This window comes from Phaethon aethereus (assembly GCF_964289735.1).
Source record: "Phaethon aethereus genome assembly, chromosome: 10".
Classification (NCBI taxonomy): Eukaryota; Metazoa; Chordata; class Aves; order Phaethontiformes; family Phaethontidae; genus Phaethon; species Phaethon aethereus.
In genome coordinates, this window is record NC_138586.1 from 11,497,830 (window position 1) to 11,511,400 (window position 13,571).

Consider the following 13,571-nt stretch of genomic DNA (forward strand, 5'->3'; position numbering starts at 1 on the left):
GTTGCACTCTCTCTCCTGCAAGGAAGGTGCTAGGCAGGAATTGTCTTGCTGGTCCTCACTTGCCCTGGCAGTCATTGCATTTAAACAGCAAGACTTGGGCTCTGCTCTTTCCTAGCCTTGCAAACAGCCAATGCAGTTCGTCTCCCTCGTGAGCGCCAAAATGCTAAAATGACACGTTGCACTCTCTCTCCTCCAAGGAAGGTGCTAGGCAGGAATTGTCTTGCTGGTCCTCACTTGCCCTGGCAGTCATTGTAGATAAACAGCAAGACTGGGGCTCTGCTCTTTCCTAGCCTCGCAAACAGCCAATGCAGTTCGTCTCCCTCGTGAGCGCCAAAATGCTAAAATGAAACGTTGCACTCTCCTCCAAGGAAGGTGCTAGGCAGGAATTGTCTTGCTGGTCCTCACTTGCCCTGGCAGTCATCGCAGATAAATAGCAAGACTGGGGCTCTGCTCTTTCCTAGCCTTGCAAACAGCCAATGCAGTTCGTCTCCCTTGTGAGCGCCAAAATGCTAAAATGAAACGTTGCACTCTCTCCCTTCCAAGGAAGGTGCTAGGCAGGAATTGTCTTGCTGGTCCTCACTTGCACTGGCTGTCATTGCAGATAAACAGCAAGACTGGGGCTCTGCTCTTTCCTAGCCTTGCAAACAGTCAATGCAGTTCGTCTCCCTCGTGAGCGCCAAAATGCTAAAATGAAACGTTGCACTCTCCTCCAAGGAAGGTGCTAGTCAGGAATTCTCTTGCTGGTCCTCAATTGCCCTGGCAGTCATTGCAGATAAACAGCAAGACTGGGGCTCTGCTCTTTCCTAGCCTTGCAAGCAGCCAATGCAGTTCGTCTCCTTCGTGAGCGCCAAAATACTAAAATGACACGTTGCACTCTCTCTCCTCCAAGGAAGGTGCTAGGCAGGAATTGTCTTGCTGGTCCTCACTTGCCCTGGCAGTCATTGTAGATAAACAGCAAGACTGGGGCTCTGGTCTTTCCTAGCCTCGCAAACAGTCAATGCAGTTCTTCTCCCTCGTCACCGCCAAAATGCTAAAATGAAACGTTGCACTCTCTCTCCTCCAAGGAAGGTGCTAGGCAGGAATTGTCTTGCTACTCCTCATTGCCCTGGAAGTCGTTGCAGATAAACAGCAAGACTGGGGCTCTGCTCTTTCCTAGCCTTCCAAACAGCCAATGCAGTTCTTCTCCGTTGTCACCGCTAAAATGCTAAAATGAAACGTTGCACTCTCTCTCCTCCAAGGAAGGTGCTAGGCAGGAATTGTCTTGCTGGTCCTCACTTGCCCTGGCAGTCATTGCAGATAAACAGCAAGACTGGGGCTCTGCTCTTTCGTAGCCTTGCAAACAGCCAATCCAGTTCGTCTCCCTCGTGAGCGCCAAAATACTAAAATGAAACGTTGCACTCTCTGTCCTCCAAGGAAGGTCCTAGGCAGGAATTGTCTTCATGGTCCTCACTTGCCCTGACAGTCATTGCAGATAAACAGCAAAATTGGGGCTCTGCTCTTTCCTAGCCTTCCAAACAGCCAATGCAGTTCGTCTCCCTTGTGAGCGCCAAAATGCTAAAATGAAACGTTGCACTCTCTCTCCTCCAAGGAAGGTGCTATGTAGGAATTGTCTTGCTGGTCCCTCACTTGCCCTGGCAATCATTGCAGATAAACAGCAAGACTGGGGCTCTGGTCTTTCCTAGCCTCGCAAACAGTCAATGCAGTTCTTCTCCCTCGTCACCGCCAAAATGCTAAAATGAAACGTTGCACTCTCTCTCCTCCAAGGAAGGTGCTAGGTAGGAATTGTCTTGCTGGTCCTCACTTGCCCAGGCGGTCATTGCAGATGAACAGCAAGACTGGGCTCTGCTCTTTCCTAGCCTTGCAAACAGCCAATGCAGTTCGTCTCCCTCGTGAGCGCCAAAATGCTAAAATGAAACGTTGCACTCTCTCTCCTCCAAGGAAGGTGCTAGGCAGGAATTGTCTTGCTGGACCACACATGCCCTAGGAGTCATTGCAGTTAAACAGCAGGACTTGGGCTCTGCTCTTTCCTAGCCTTGCAAACAGCCAATGCAGTTCGTCTCCCTCGTGAGCGCCAAAATGCTAAAATGACACGTTGCACTCTCTCTCCTCCAAGGAAGGTGCTAGGCAGGAATTGTCTTGCTGGTCCTCACTTGCCCTGGCAGTCATTGCAGATAAACAGCAATGCTGGGGCTCTGCTCTTTCCTAGCCTTGCAAATAGCCAATGTAGTTCGTCTCCCTCGTCAGCGCCAAAATGCTAAAATGAAACGTTGCACTCTCTCTCCTCCAAGGAAGGTGCTAGGCAGGAATTCTCTTGCTGGTCCTCACTTACCCTAGCAGTCATTGTAGATAAAGAGCAAGACTGGGGCTCTGCTCTTGCCTAGCCTTGCAAACAGCAAAAGCAGTTTGTCTCCCTCGTGAGCGCCAAAATGCTAAAATGACACGTTGCACTCTCTCTCCTCCAAGGAAGGTGCTAGGCAGGAATTCTCTTGCTGGTCCTCACTTGCCCTGGCAGGCATTGTAGATAAAAAGCAAGACTGGGGCTCTGCTCTTGCCTAGCCTTGCAAACAGCCAATGCAGTTCGTCTCCCTCGTGAGCGCCAAAATGCTAAAATGAAACGTTGCACTCTCTCTCCTCCAAGGAAGGTGCTAGGCAGGAATTGTCTTGCTGGTCCTCACTTGCCCTGGCAGTCATTGCATTTAAACAGCAAGACTTGGGCTCTGCTCTTTCCTAGCCTTGCAAACAGCCAATGCAGTTCGTCTCCCTCGTGAGCGCCAAAATGCTAAAATGACACGTTGCACTCTCTCTCCTCCAAGGAAGGTGCTAGGCAGGAATTGTCTTGCTGGTCCTCACTTGCCCTGGCAGTCATTGTAGATAAACAGCAAGACTGGGGCTCTGCTCTTTCCTAGCCTCGCAAACAGCCAATGCAGTTCGTCTCCCTCGTGAGCGCCAAAATGCTAAAATGAAACGTTGCACTCTCCTCCAAGGAAGGTGCTAGGCAGGAATTCTCTTGCTGGTCCTCACTTGCCCTGGCAGTCATCGCAGATAAATAGCAAGACTGGGGCTCTGCTCTTTCCTAGCCTTGCAAACAGCCAATGCAGTTCGTCTCCCTCGTGAGCGCCAAAATGCTAAAATGACACGTTGCACTCTCTCTCCTCCAAGGAAGGTGCTAGGCAGTAATGGTCTTGCTGGTCCTCACGTGCCCTGGCAGTCATTGCAGATAAACAGCAATGCTGGGGCTCTGCTCTTTCCTAGCCTTGCAAACAGCCAATGTAGTTCGTCTCCCTCGTCAGCGCCAAAATGCTAAAATGAAACGTTGCACTCTCTCTCCTCCAAGGAAGGTGCTAGGCAGGAATTGTCTTGCTACTCCTCATTGCCCTGGAAGTCGTTGCAGATAAACAGCAAGACTGGGGCTCTGCTCTTTCCTAGCCTTCCAAACAGCCAATGCAGTTCTTCTCCGTTGTCACCGCTAAAATGCTAAAATGAAACGTTGCACTCTCTCTCCTCCAAGGAAGGTGCTAGGCAGGAATTGTCTTGCTGGTCCTCACTTGCCCTGGCAGTCATTGCAGATAAACAGCAAGACTGGGGCTCTGCTCTTTCGTAGCCTTGCAAACAGCCAATCCAGTTCGTCTCCCTCGTGAGCGCCAAAATACTAAAATGAAACGTTGCACTCTCTGTCCTCCAAGGAAGGTCCTAGGCAGGAATTGTCTTCATGGTCCTCACTTGCCCTGACAGTCATTGCAGATAAACAGCAAAATTGGGGCTCTGCTCTTTCCTAGCCTTCCAAACAGCCAATGCAGTTCGTCTCCCTTGTGAGCGCCAAAATGCTAAAATGAAACGTTGCACTCTCTCTCCTCCAAGGAAGGTGCTATGTAGGAATTGTCTTGCTGGTCCCTCACTTGCCCTGGCAATCATTGCAGATAAACAGCAAGACTGGGGCTCTGGTCTTTCCTAGCCTCGCAAACAGTCAATGCAGTTCTTCTCCCTCGTCACCGCCAAAATGCTAAAATGAAACGTTGCACTCTCTCTCCTCCAAGGAAGGTGCTAGGTAGGAATTGTCTTGCTGGTCCTCACTTGCCCAGGCGGTCATTGCAGATGAACAGCAAGACTGGGCTCTGCTCTTTCCTAGCCTTGCAAACAGCCAATGCAGTTCGTCTCCCTCGTGAGCGCCAAAATGCTAAAATGAAACGTTGCACTCTCTCTCCTCCAAGGAAGGTGCTAGGCAGGAATTGTCTTGCTGGACCACACATGCCCTAGGAGTCATTGCAGTTAAACAGCAGGACTTGGGCTCTGCTCTTTCCTAGCCTTGCAAACAGCCAATGCAGTTCGTCTCCCTCGTGAGCGCCAAAATGCTAAAATGACACGTTGCACTCTCTCTCCTCCAAGGAAGGTGCTAGGCAGGAATTGTCTTGCTGGTCCTCACTTGCCCTGGCAGTCATTGCAGATAAACAGCAATGCTGGGGCTCTGCTCTTTCCTAGCCTTGCAAATAGCCAATGTAGTTCGTCTCCCTCGTCAGCGCCAAAATGCTAAAATGAAACGTTGCACTCTCTCTCCTCCAAGGAAGGTGCTAGGCAGGAATTCTCTTGCTGGTCCTCACTTACCCTAGCAGTCATTGTAGATAAAGAGCAAGACTGGGGCTCTGCTCTTGCCTAGCCTTGCAAACAGCAAAAGCAGTTTGTCTCCCTCGTGAGCGCCAAAATGCTAAAATGACACGTTGCACTCTCTCTCCTCCAAGGAAGGTGCTAGGCAGGAATTCTCTTGCTGGTCCTCACTTGCCCTGGCAGGCATTGTAGATAAAAAGCAAGACTGGGGCTCTGCTCTTGCCTAGCCTTGCAAACAGCCAATGCAGTTCGTCTCCCTCGTGAGCGCCAAAATGCTAAAATGAAACGTTGCACTCTCTCTCCTCCAAGGAAGGTGCTAGGCAGGAATTGTCTTGCTGGTCCTCACTTGCCCTGGCAGTCATTGCATTTAAACAGCAAGACTTGGGCTCTGCTCTTTCCTAGCCTTGCAAACAGCCAATGCAGTTCGTCTCCCTCGTGAGCGCCAAAATGCTAAAATGACACGTTGCACTCTCTCTCCTCCAAGGAAGGTGCTAGGCAGGAATTGTCTTGCTGGTCCTCACTTGCCCTGGCAGTCATTGTAGATAAACAGCAAGACTGGGGCTCTGCTCTTTCCTAGCCTCGCAAACAGCCAATGCAGTTCGTCTCCCTCGTGAGCGCCAAAATGCTAAAATGAAACGTTGCACTCTCCTCCAAGGAAGGTGCTAGGCAGGAATTCTCTTGCTGGTCCTCACTTGCCCTGGCAGTCATCGCAGATAAATAGCAAGACTGGGGCTCTGCTCTTTCCTAGCCTTGCAAACAGCCAATGCAGTTCGTCTCCCTCGTGAGCGCCAAAATGCTAAAATGACACGTTGCACTCTCTCTCCTCCAAGGAAGGTGCTAGGCAGTAATGGTCTTGCTGGTCCTCACGTGCCCTGGCAGTCATTGCAGATAAACAGCAATGCTGGGGCTCTGCTCTTTCCTAGCCTTGCAAACAGCCAATGTAGTTCGTCTCCCTCGTCAGCGCCAAAATGCTAAAATGAAACGTTGCACTCTCTCTCCTCCAAGGAAGGTGCTAGGCAGGAATTCTCTTGCTGGTCCTCACTTACCCTAGCAGTCATTGTAGATAAAGAGCAAGACTGGGGCTCTGCTCTTGCCTAGCCTTGCAAACAGCAAAAGCAGTTTGTCTCCCTCGTGAGCGCCAAAATGCTAAAATGACACGTTGCACTCTCTCTCCTCCAAGGAAGGTGCTAGGCAGGAATTCTCTTGCTGGTCCTCACTTGCCCTGGCAGGCATTGTAGATAAAAAGCAAGACTGGGGCTCTGCTCTTGCCTAGCCTTGCAAACAGCCAATGCAGTTCGTCTCCCTCGTGAGCGCCAAAATGCTAAAATGAAACGTTGCACTCTCTCTCGTCCAAGGAAGGTGCTAGGCAGGAATTGTCTTGCTGGTCCTCACTTGCCCTGGCAGTCATTGCATTTAAACAGCAAGACTTGGGCTCTGCTCTTTCCTAGCCTTGCAAACAGCCAATGCAGTTCGTCTCCCTCGTGAGCGCCAAAATGCTAAAATGACACGTTGCACTCTCTCTCCTCCAAGGAAGGTGCTAGGCAGGAATTGTCTTGCTGGTCCTCACTTGCCCTGGCAGTCATTGTAGATAAACAGCAAGACTGGGGCTCTGCTCTTTCCTAGCCTCGCAAACAGCCAATGCAGTTCGTCTCCCTCGTGAGCGCCAAAATGCTAAAATGAAACGTTGCACTCTCCTCCAAGGAAGGTGCTAGGCAGGAATTCTCTTGCTGGTCCTCACTTGCCCTGGCAGTCATCGCAGATAAATAGCAAGACTGGGGCTCTGCTCTTTCCTAGCCTTGCAAACAGCCAATGCAGTTCGTCTCCCTCGTGAGCGCCAAAATGCTAAAATGAAACGTTGCACTCTCCTCCAAGGAAGGTGCTAGGCAGGAATTCTCTTGCTGGTCCTCACTTGCCCTGGCGGTCATTGCAGATAAACAGCAAGACTGGGGCTCTGCTCTTTCCTAGCCTTGCAAACAGCCAATGGAGTTCGTCTCCTTCGTGAGCGCCAAAATACTAAAATGACACGTTGCACTCTCTCTCCTCCAAGGAAGGTGCTAGGCAGGAATTCTCTTGCTGGTCCTCACTTGCCCTGGCAGTCATTGCAGATAAACAGCAAAATTGGGGCTCTGCTCTTTCCTAGCCTTCCAAACAGCCAATGCAGTTCTTCTCCCTCGTCACCGCTAAAATGCTAAAATGAAACGTTGCACTCTCTCTCCTCCAAGGAAGGTGCTAGGCAGGAATTGTCTTGCTGGTCCTCACTTGCCCTGGCAGTCATTGCAGATAAACAGCAATGCTGGGGCTCTGCTCTTTCCTAGCCTTGCAAACAGCCACTGCAGTTCGTCTTCCTCGTAAGCCCCAAAATGCTAAGATGAAACGTTGCACTCTCTCTCCTCCAAGGAAGATGCTAGGCAGGAATTGTCTTGCTACTCCTCACTTGCCGTGGAAGTCATTGCAGATAAACACAAGACTCGGCTCTGCTCTTTCCTAGCCTTCCAAAAAGCCAATGCAGTTCTTCTCCCTCGTCACCGCCAAAATGCTAAAATGAAACGTTGCACTCTCTCTCCTCCAAGGAAGGTGCTAGGCAGGAATTGTCTTGCTGGTCCTCACTTGCCCTGGCAGGCATTGTAGATAAAAAGCAAGACTGGGGCTCTGCTCTTTCGTAGCCTTGCAAACAGGCAATGCAGTTCGTCTCCCTCGTGAGCGCCAAAATGCTAAAATGAAACGTTGCACTCTCTCTCCTCCAAGGAAGGTCCTAGGCAGGAATTCTCTTGCTGGTCCTCACTTACCCTAGCAATCATTGTAGATAATGAGCAAGACTGGGGCTCTGCTCTTGCCTAGCCTTGCAAACAGCCAATGCAGTTCGTCTCCCTCGTGAAGCGCCAAAATGCTAAAATGAAACGTTGCACTCTCTCTCCTCCAAGGAAGTTGCTACGCAGGAATTGTCTTGCTGGTTCTCACTTCCCCTGGAAGTCATTGCAGATAAACAGTAAGACTGGGCTCTGCTCTTTCCTAGCCTTGCAAACAGCCAATGCAGTTTGTGCCCCTCGTGAGCTCCAAAATGCGAAAATGAAACGTTGCACTCTGTCTCCTCCAAGGAAGGTGCTAGGCAGGAATAGTCTTGCTGGTCCTCACTTGCCCTGGCAGTCATTGTAGATAAACAGCAAGACTGGGGCTCTGCTCTTTCCTAGCCTCGCAAACAGCCAATGCAGTTCGTCTCCCTCGTGAGCGCCAAAATGCTAAAATGAAACGTTGCACCCTCTCTCCTCCAAGGAAGGTGCTAGGCAGGAATTGTCTTGCTGGTCCTCACTTGCCCTGGCAGTCATTGCAGATGAACAGCAAGAGTGGGCTCTGCTCTTTCCTAGCCTTGCAAACAGCCAATGCAGTTCGTCTCCCTCGTGAGCGCCAAAATGCTAAAATGAAACGTTGCACTCTCTCTCCTCCAAGGAAGGTGCTAGGCAGGAATTCTCTTGCTGGTCCTCACTTGCCCTAGCAGTCATTGCAGGTAAACAGCAAGACTGGGGCTCTGCTCTTGCCTAGCTTGCAAACAGCCAATGCAGTTCGTCTCCCTCGTGAGCGCCAAAATGCTAAAATGAAACGTTGCACTCTCTCTCCTCCAAGGAAGCTGCTAGGCAGGAATTCTCTTGCTGGTCCTCACTTTCCCTGGCGGTCATTGCAGATGAACAGCAAGACTGGGCTCTGCTCTTTCCTAGCCTTGCAAACAGCCAATGCAGTTCGTCTCCCTCGTCACCGCCAAAATGCTAAAATGACACGTTGCACTCTCTCTCCTCCAAGGAAGGTGCTAGGCAGGAATTGTCTTGCTGGTCCTCACTTGCCCTGGCAGTCATTGCAGTTAAACAGCAAGACTGGGGCTCTGCTCTTGCCTAGACTTGCAAACAGCCAATGGAGTTCGTCTCCTTCGTGAGCGCCAAACTGCTAAAATGACACGTTGCACTCTCTCTCCTCCAAGGAAGGTGCTAGGCAGGAATTGTCTTGCTGGTCCTCAATTGCCCTGGCGGTCATTGCAGATAAACAGTAAGACTGGGCTCTGCTCTGTCCTAGCCTTGCAAACAGCCAATGCAGTTCGTCTCCCTCGTGAGCGCCAAAATGCTAAAATGAAACGTTGCACTCTCTCTCCTCCAAGGAAGGTGCTAGGCAGGAATTGCCTTGCTGGTCCTCACTTGCCCTGGCAGTCATTGCAGTTAAACAGCAAGACTGGGGCTCTGCTCTTGCCTAGCCTTGCAAACACCCAATGCAGTTCGTCTCCCTTGTGAGCGCCAAAATGCTAAAATGAAACGTTGCACTCTCTCTCTTCCAAGGAAGGTGCTAGGCAGGAATTGTCTTGCTGGTCCTCACTTGCCCTGGCAGTCATTGCAGATAAACAGCAAGACTGGGGCTCTGCTCTTTCCTAGCCTTGCAAACAGTCAATGCAGTTCGTCTCCCTCGTGAGCACCAAAATGCTAAAATGACACGTTGCACTCTCTCTCCTCCAAGGAAGGTGCTAGGCAGGAATTGTCTTGCTGGTCCTCACTTGCCCTGGCAGTCATTGCAGATAAACAGCAAGACTGGGGCTCTGCTCTTTCCTAGCCTCGCAAACAGCCAATGTAGTTCGTCTCCCTCGTGAGCGCCAAAATGCTAAAATGAAACGTTGCACTCTCCTCCAAGGAAGGTGCTAGGCAGGAATCCTCTTGCTGGTCCTCACTTGCCCTGGCAGTCATTGCAGATAAATAGCAAGACTGGGGCTCTGCTCTTTCCTAGCCTTGCAAACAGCCAATGCAGTTCGTCTCCCTCGTGAGCGCCAAAACGCTAAAATGAAACGTTGCACTCTCTCTCCTCCAAGGAAGGTGCTAGGCAGGAATCCTCTTGCTGGTCCTCACTTGCCCTGGCAGTCATTGCAGGTAAACAGCAATACTGGGGCTCTGCTCTTTCCTAGCCTTGCAAACAGCCAATGGAGTTCGTCTCCTTCGTGAGCGCCAAACTGCTAAAATGACACGTTGCACTCTCTCTCCTCCAAGGAAGGTCCTAGGCAGGAATTGTCTTGCTGGTCCTCAATTGCCCTGGCGGTCATTGCAGATAAACAGTAAGACTGGGCTCTGCTCTGTCCTAGCCTTGCAAACAGCCAATGCAGTTCGTCTCCCTCGTGAGCGCCAAAATGCTAAAATGAAACGTTGCACTCTCTCTCCTCCAAGGAAGGTGCTAGGCAGGAATTCTCTTGCTGGTCCTCACTTGCCCTAGCAGTCATTGCAGGTAAACAGCAAGACTGGGGCTCTGCTCTTTCCTAGCCTCGCAAACAGCCAATGCAGTTCGTCTCCCTCGTGAGCGCCAAAATGCTAAAATGAAACGTTGCACTCACTCTCCTCCAAGGAAGGTGCTAGGCAGGAATTGTCTTCGTGGTACTCAATTGCCCTGGCAGTCATTGCAGTTAAACAGCAAGGCTCGGGCTCTGCTCTTTCCTAGCCTTGCAAACAGCCAATGCAGTTCGTCTCCCTTGTGAGCGCCAAAATGCTAAAATGAAACGTTGCACTCTCTCTCCTCCAAGGAAGGTGCTAGGCAGGAATTGTCTTGCTGGTCCTCAATTGCCCTGGCAGTCATTGCAGTTAAACAGCAAGACTTGGGCTCTGCTCTTTCCTAGCCTTGCAAACAGCCAATCCAGTTCGTCTCCCTCGTGAGCGCCAAAATGCTAAAATGAAACGTTGCACTCTCTCTCCTCCAAGGAAGGTGCTAGGCAGGAATTGTCTTGCTGGTCCTCACTTGCCCTGGCAGTCATTGCAGATAAACAGCAAGACTTGGGCTCTGCTCTTTCCTAGCCTTGCAAACAGCCAATCCAGTTCGTCTCCCTCGTGAGCGCCAAAATGCTAAAATGAAACGTTGCACTCTCTCTCCTCCAAGGAAGGTACTAGGCAGGAATTGTCTTGCTGGTCCTCACTTGCCCTGGCAGTCATTGTAGATTATAAGCAAGACTGGGGCTCTGCTCTTTCCTAGCCTCGCAAACAGCCCATGCAGTTCGTCTCCCTCGTGAGCGCCAAAACGCTAAAATGAAACGTTGCACTCTCTCTCCTCCAAGGAAGGTGCTAGGCAGGAATCCTCTTGCTGGTCCTCACTTGCCCTGGCAGTCATTGCAGGTAAACAGCAATACTGGGGCTCTGCTCTTTCCTAGCCTTGCAAACAGCCAATGGAGTTCGTCTCCTTCGTGAGCGCCAAACTGCTAAAATGACACGTTGCACTCTCTCTCCTCCAAGGAAGGTGCTAGGCAGGAATTGTCTTGCTGGTCCTCAATTGCCCTGGCGGTCATTGCAGATAAACAGTAAGACTGGGCTCTGCTCTGTCCTAGCCTTGCAAACAGCCAATGCAGTTCGTCTCCCTCGTGAGCGCCAAAATGCTAAAATGAAACGTTGCACTCTCTCTCCTCCAAGGAAGGTGCTAGGCAGGAATTCTCTTGCTGGTCCTCACTTGCCCTAGCAGTCATTGCAGGTAAACAGCAAGACTGGGGCTCTGCTCTTTCCTAGCCTCGCAAACAGCCAATGCAGTTCGTCTCCCTCGTGAGCGCCAAAATGCTAAAATGAAACGTTGCACTCACTCTCCTCCAAGGAAGGTGCTAGGCAGGAATTGTCTTCGTGGTACTCAATTGCCCTGGCAGTCATTGCAGTTAAACAGCAAGGCTCGGGCTCTGCTCTTTCCTAGCCTTGCAAACAGCCAATGCAGTTCGTCTCCCTTGTGAGCGCCAAAATGCTAAAATGAAACGTTGCACTCTCTCTCCTCCAAGGAAGGTGCTAGGCAGGAATTGTCTTGCTGGTCCTCAATTGCCCTGGCAGTCATTGCAGTTAAACAGAAAGACTTGGGCTCTGCTCTTTCCTAGCCTTGCAAACAGCCAATCCAGTTCGTCTCCCTCGTGAGCGCCAAAATGCTAAAATGAAACGTTGCACTCTCTCTCCTCCAAGGAAGGTGCTAGGCAGGAATTGTCTTGCTGGTCCTCACTTGCCCTGGCAGTCATTGTAGATAAACAGCAATTCTGGGGCTCTGCTCTTTCCTAGCCTTGCAAACAGCCAATGCAGTTCGTCTCCCTCGTGAGCACCAAAATGCTAAAATGACACGTTGCACTCTCTCTCCTCCAAGGAAGGTGCTAGGCAGGAATTGTCTTGCTGGTCCTCACTTGCCCTGGCAGTCATTGTAGATAAACAGCAAGACTGGGGCTCTGCTCTTTCCTAGCCTCGCAAACAGCCAATGTAGTTCGTCTCCCTCGTCAGCGCCAAAATGCTAAAATGAAACGTTGCACTCTCTCTCCTCCAAGGAAGGTGCTAGGCAGGAATTCTCTTGCTGGTCCTCACTTACCCTAGCAGTCATTGTAGATAAAGAGCAAGACTGGGGCTCTGCTCTTGCCTAGCCTTGAAAACAGCCCATGCAGTTCGTCTCTCTCGTGAGCGCAAAAATGCTAAAATGAAACGTTGCACTCTCTCTCCTCCAAGGAAGGTGCTAGGCAGGAATTCTCTTGCTGGTCCTCACTTACCCTAGCAGTCATTGTAGACAAAGAGCAAGACTGGGGCTCTGCTCTTGCCTAGCCTTGCAAACAGCCAATGCAGTTCGTCTCCCTCGTGAGCGCCAAAATGCTAAAATGAAACGTTGCACTCTCTCTCCTCCAAGGAAGGTGCTAGGCAGGAATTGTCTTGCTGGTCCTCACTTGCCCTGGCAGTCATTGCAGATAAACAGCAAGACTTGGGCTCTGCTCTTTCCTAGCCTTGCAAACAGCCAATCCAGTTCGTCTCCCTCGTGAGCGCCAAAATGCTAAAATGAAACGTTGCACTCTCTCTCCTCCAAGGAAGGTACTAGGCAGGAATTGTCTTGCTGGTCCTCACTTGCCCTGGCAGTCATTGTAGATTATTAGCAAGACTGGGGCTCTGCTCTTTCCTAGCCTCGCAAACAGCCCATGCAGTTCGTCTCCCTCGTGAGCGCCAAAATTCTAAAATGAAACGTTGCACTCTCCTCCAAGGAAGGTGCTAGGCAGGAATCTTCTTGCTGGTCCTCACTTGCCCTGGCAGTCATTGCAGATAAATAGCAAGACTGGGGCTGTGCTCTTTCCTAGCCTTGCAAACAGCCAATGGAGTTCGTCTCCTTCGTGAGCGCCAAAATACTAAAATGACACGTTGCACTCTCTCTCCTCCAAGGAAGGTGCTAGGCAGGAATTGTCTTGCTGGTCCTCACTTGCCCTGGCAGTCATTGCAGTTAAACAGCAAGACTGGGGCTCTGCTCTTTCCTAGCCTTGCAAACAGCCAATGCAGTTCGTCTCCCTTTTGAGCGCCAAAATGCTAAAATGAAACGTTGCACCCTCTCTCCTCCAAGGAAGGTGCTAGGCAGGAATTGTCTTGCTGGTCCTCACTTGCCCTGGCAGTCATTGCAGATAAACAGTAAGACTGGGGCTCTGCTCTTTCCTAGACTTGCAAACAGCCAATGCAGTTCGTCTCCCTCGTGAGCGCCAAAATGCTAAAATGAAACATTGCACTCTCTCTCCTCCAAGGAAGGTGCTAGGCAGGAATTCTCTTGCTGGTCCTCACTTGCCCTAGCAGTCATTGCAGGTAAACAGCAAGACTGGGGCTCTGCTCTTTCCTAGCCTTGCAAACAGCCAATGAAGTTCGTCTCCCTCGTGAGCGCCAAAATGCTAAAACGAAACGTTGCACGCTCTCTCCTCCAAGGAAGGTGCTAGGCAGGAATTCTCTTGCTGGTCCTCTCTTGCCCTGGCGGTCATTGTAGATAAACAGCAAGACTGGGGCTCTGCTCTTTCCTAGCCTTGCAAACAGCCAATGGAGTTCGTCTCCTTCGTGAGCGTCAAAATACTAAAATGACACGTTGCACTCTCTCTCCTCCAAGGAAGGTGCTAGGCAGGAATTGTCTTGCTGGTTCTCAATTGCCCTGGCAGTCATTGCAGTTAAACAGCAAGACTGGGACTCTGCTCTTTCCTAGCCTTGCAAATAGCCAATCCAGTT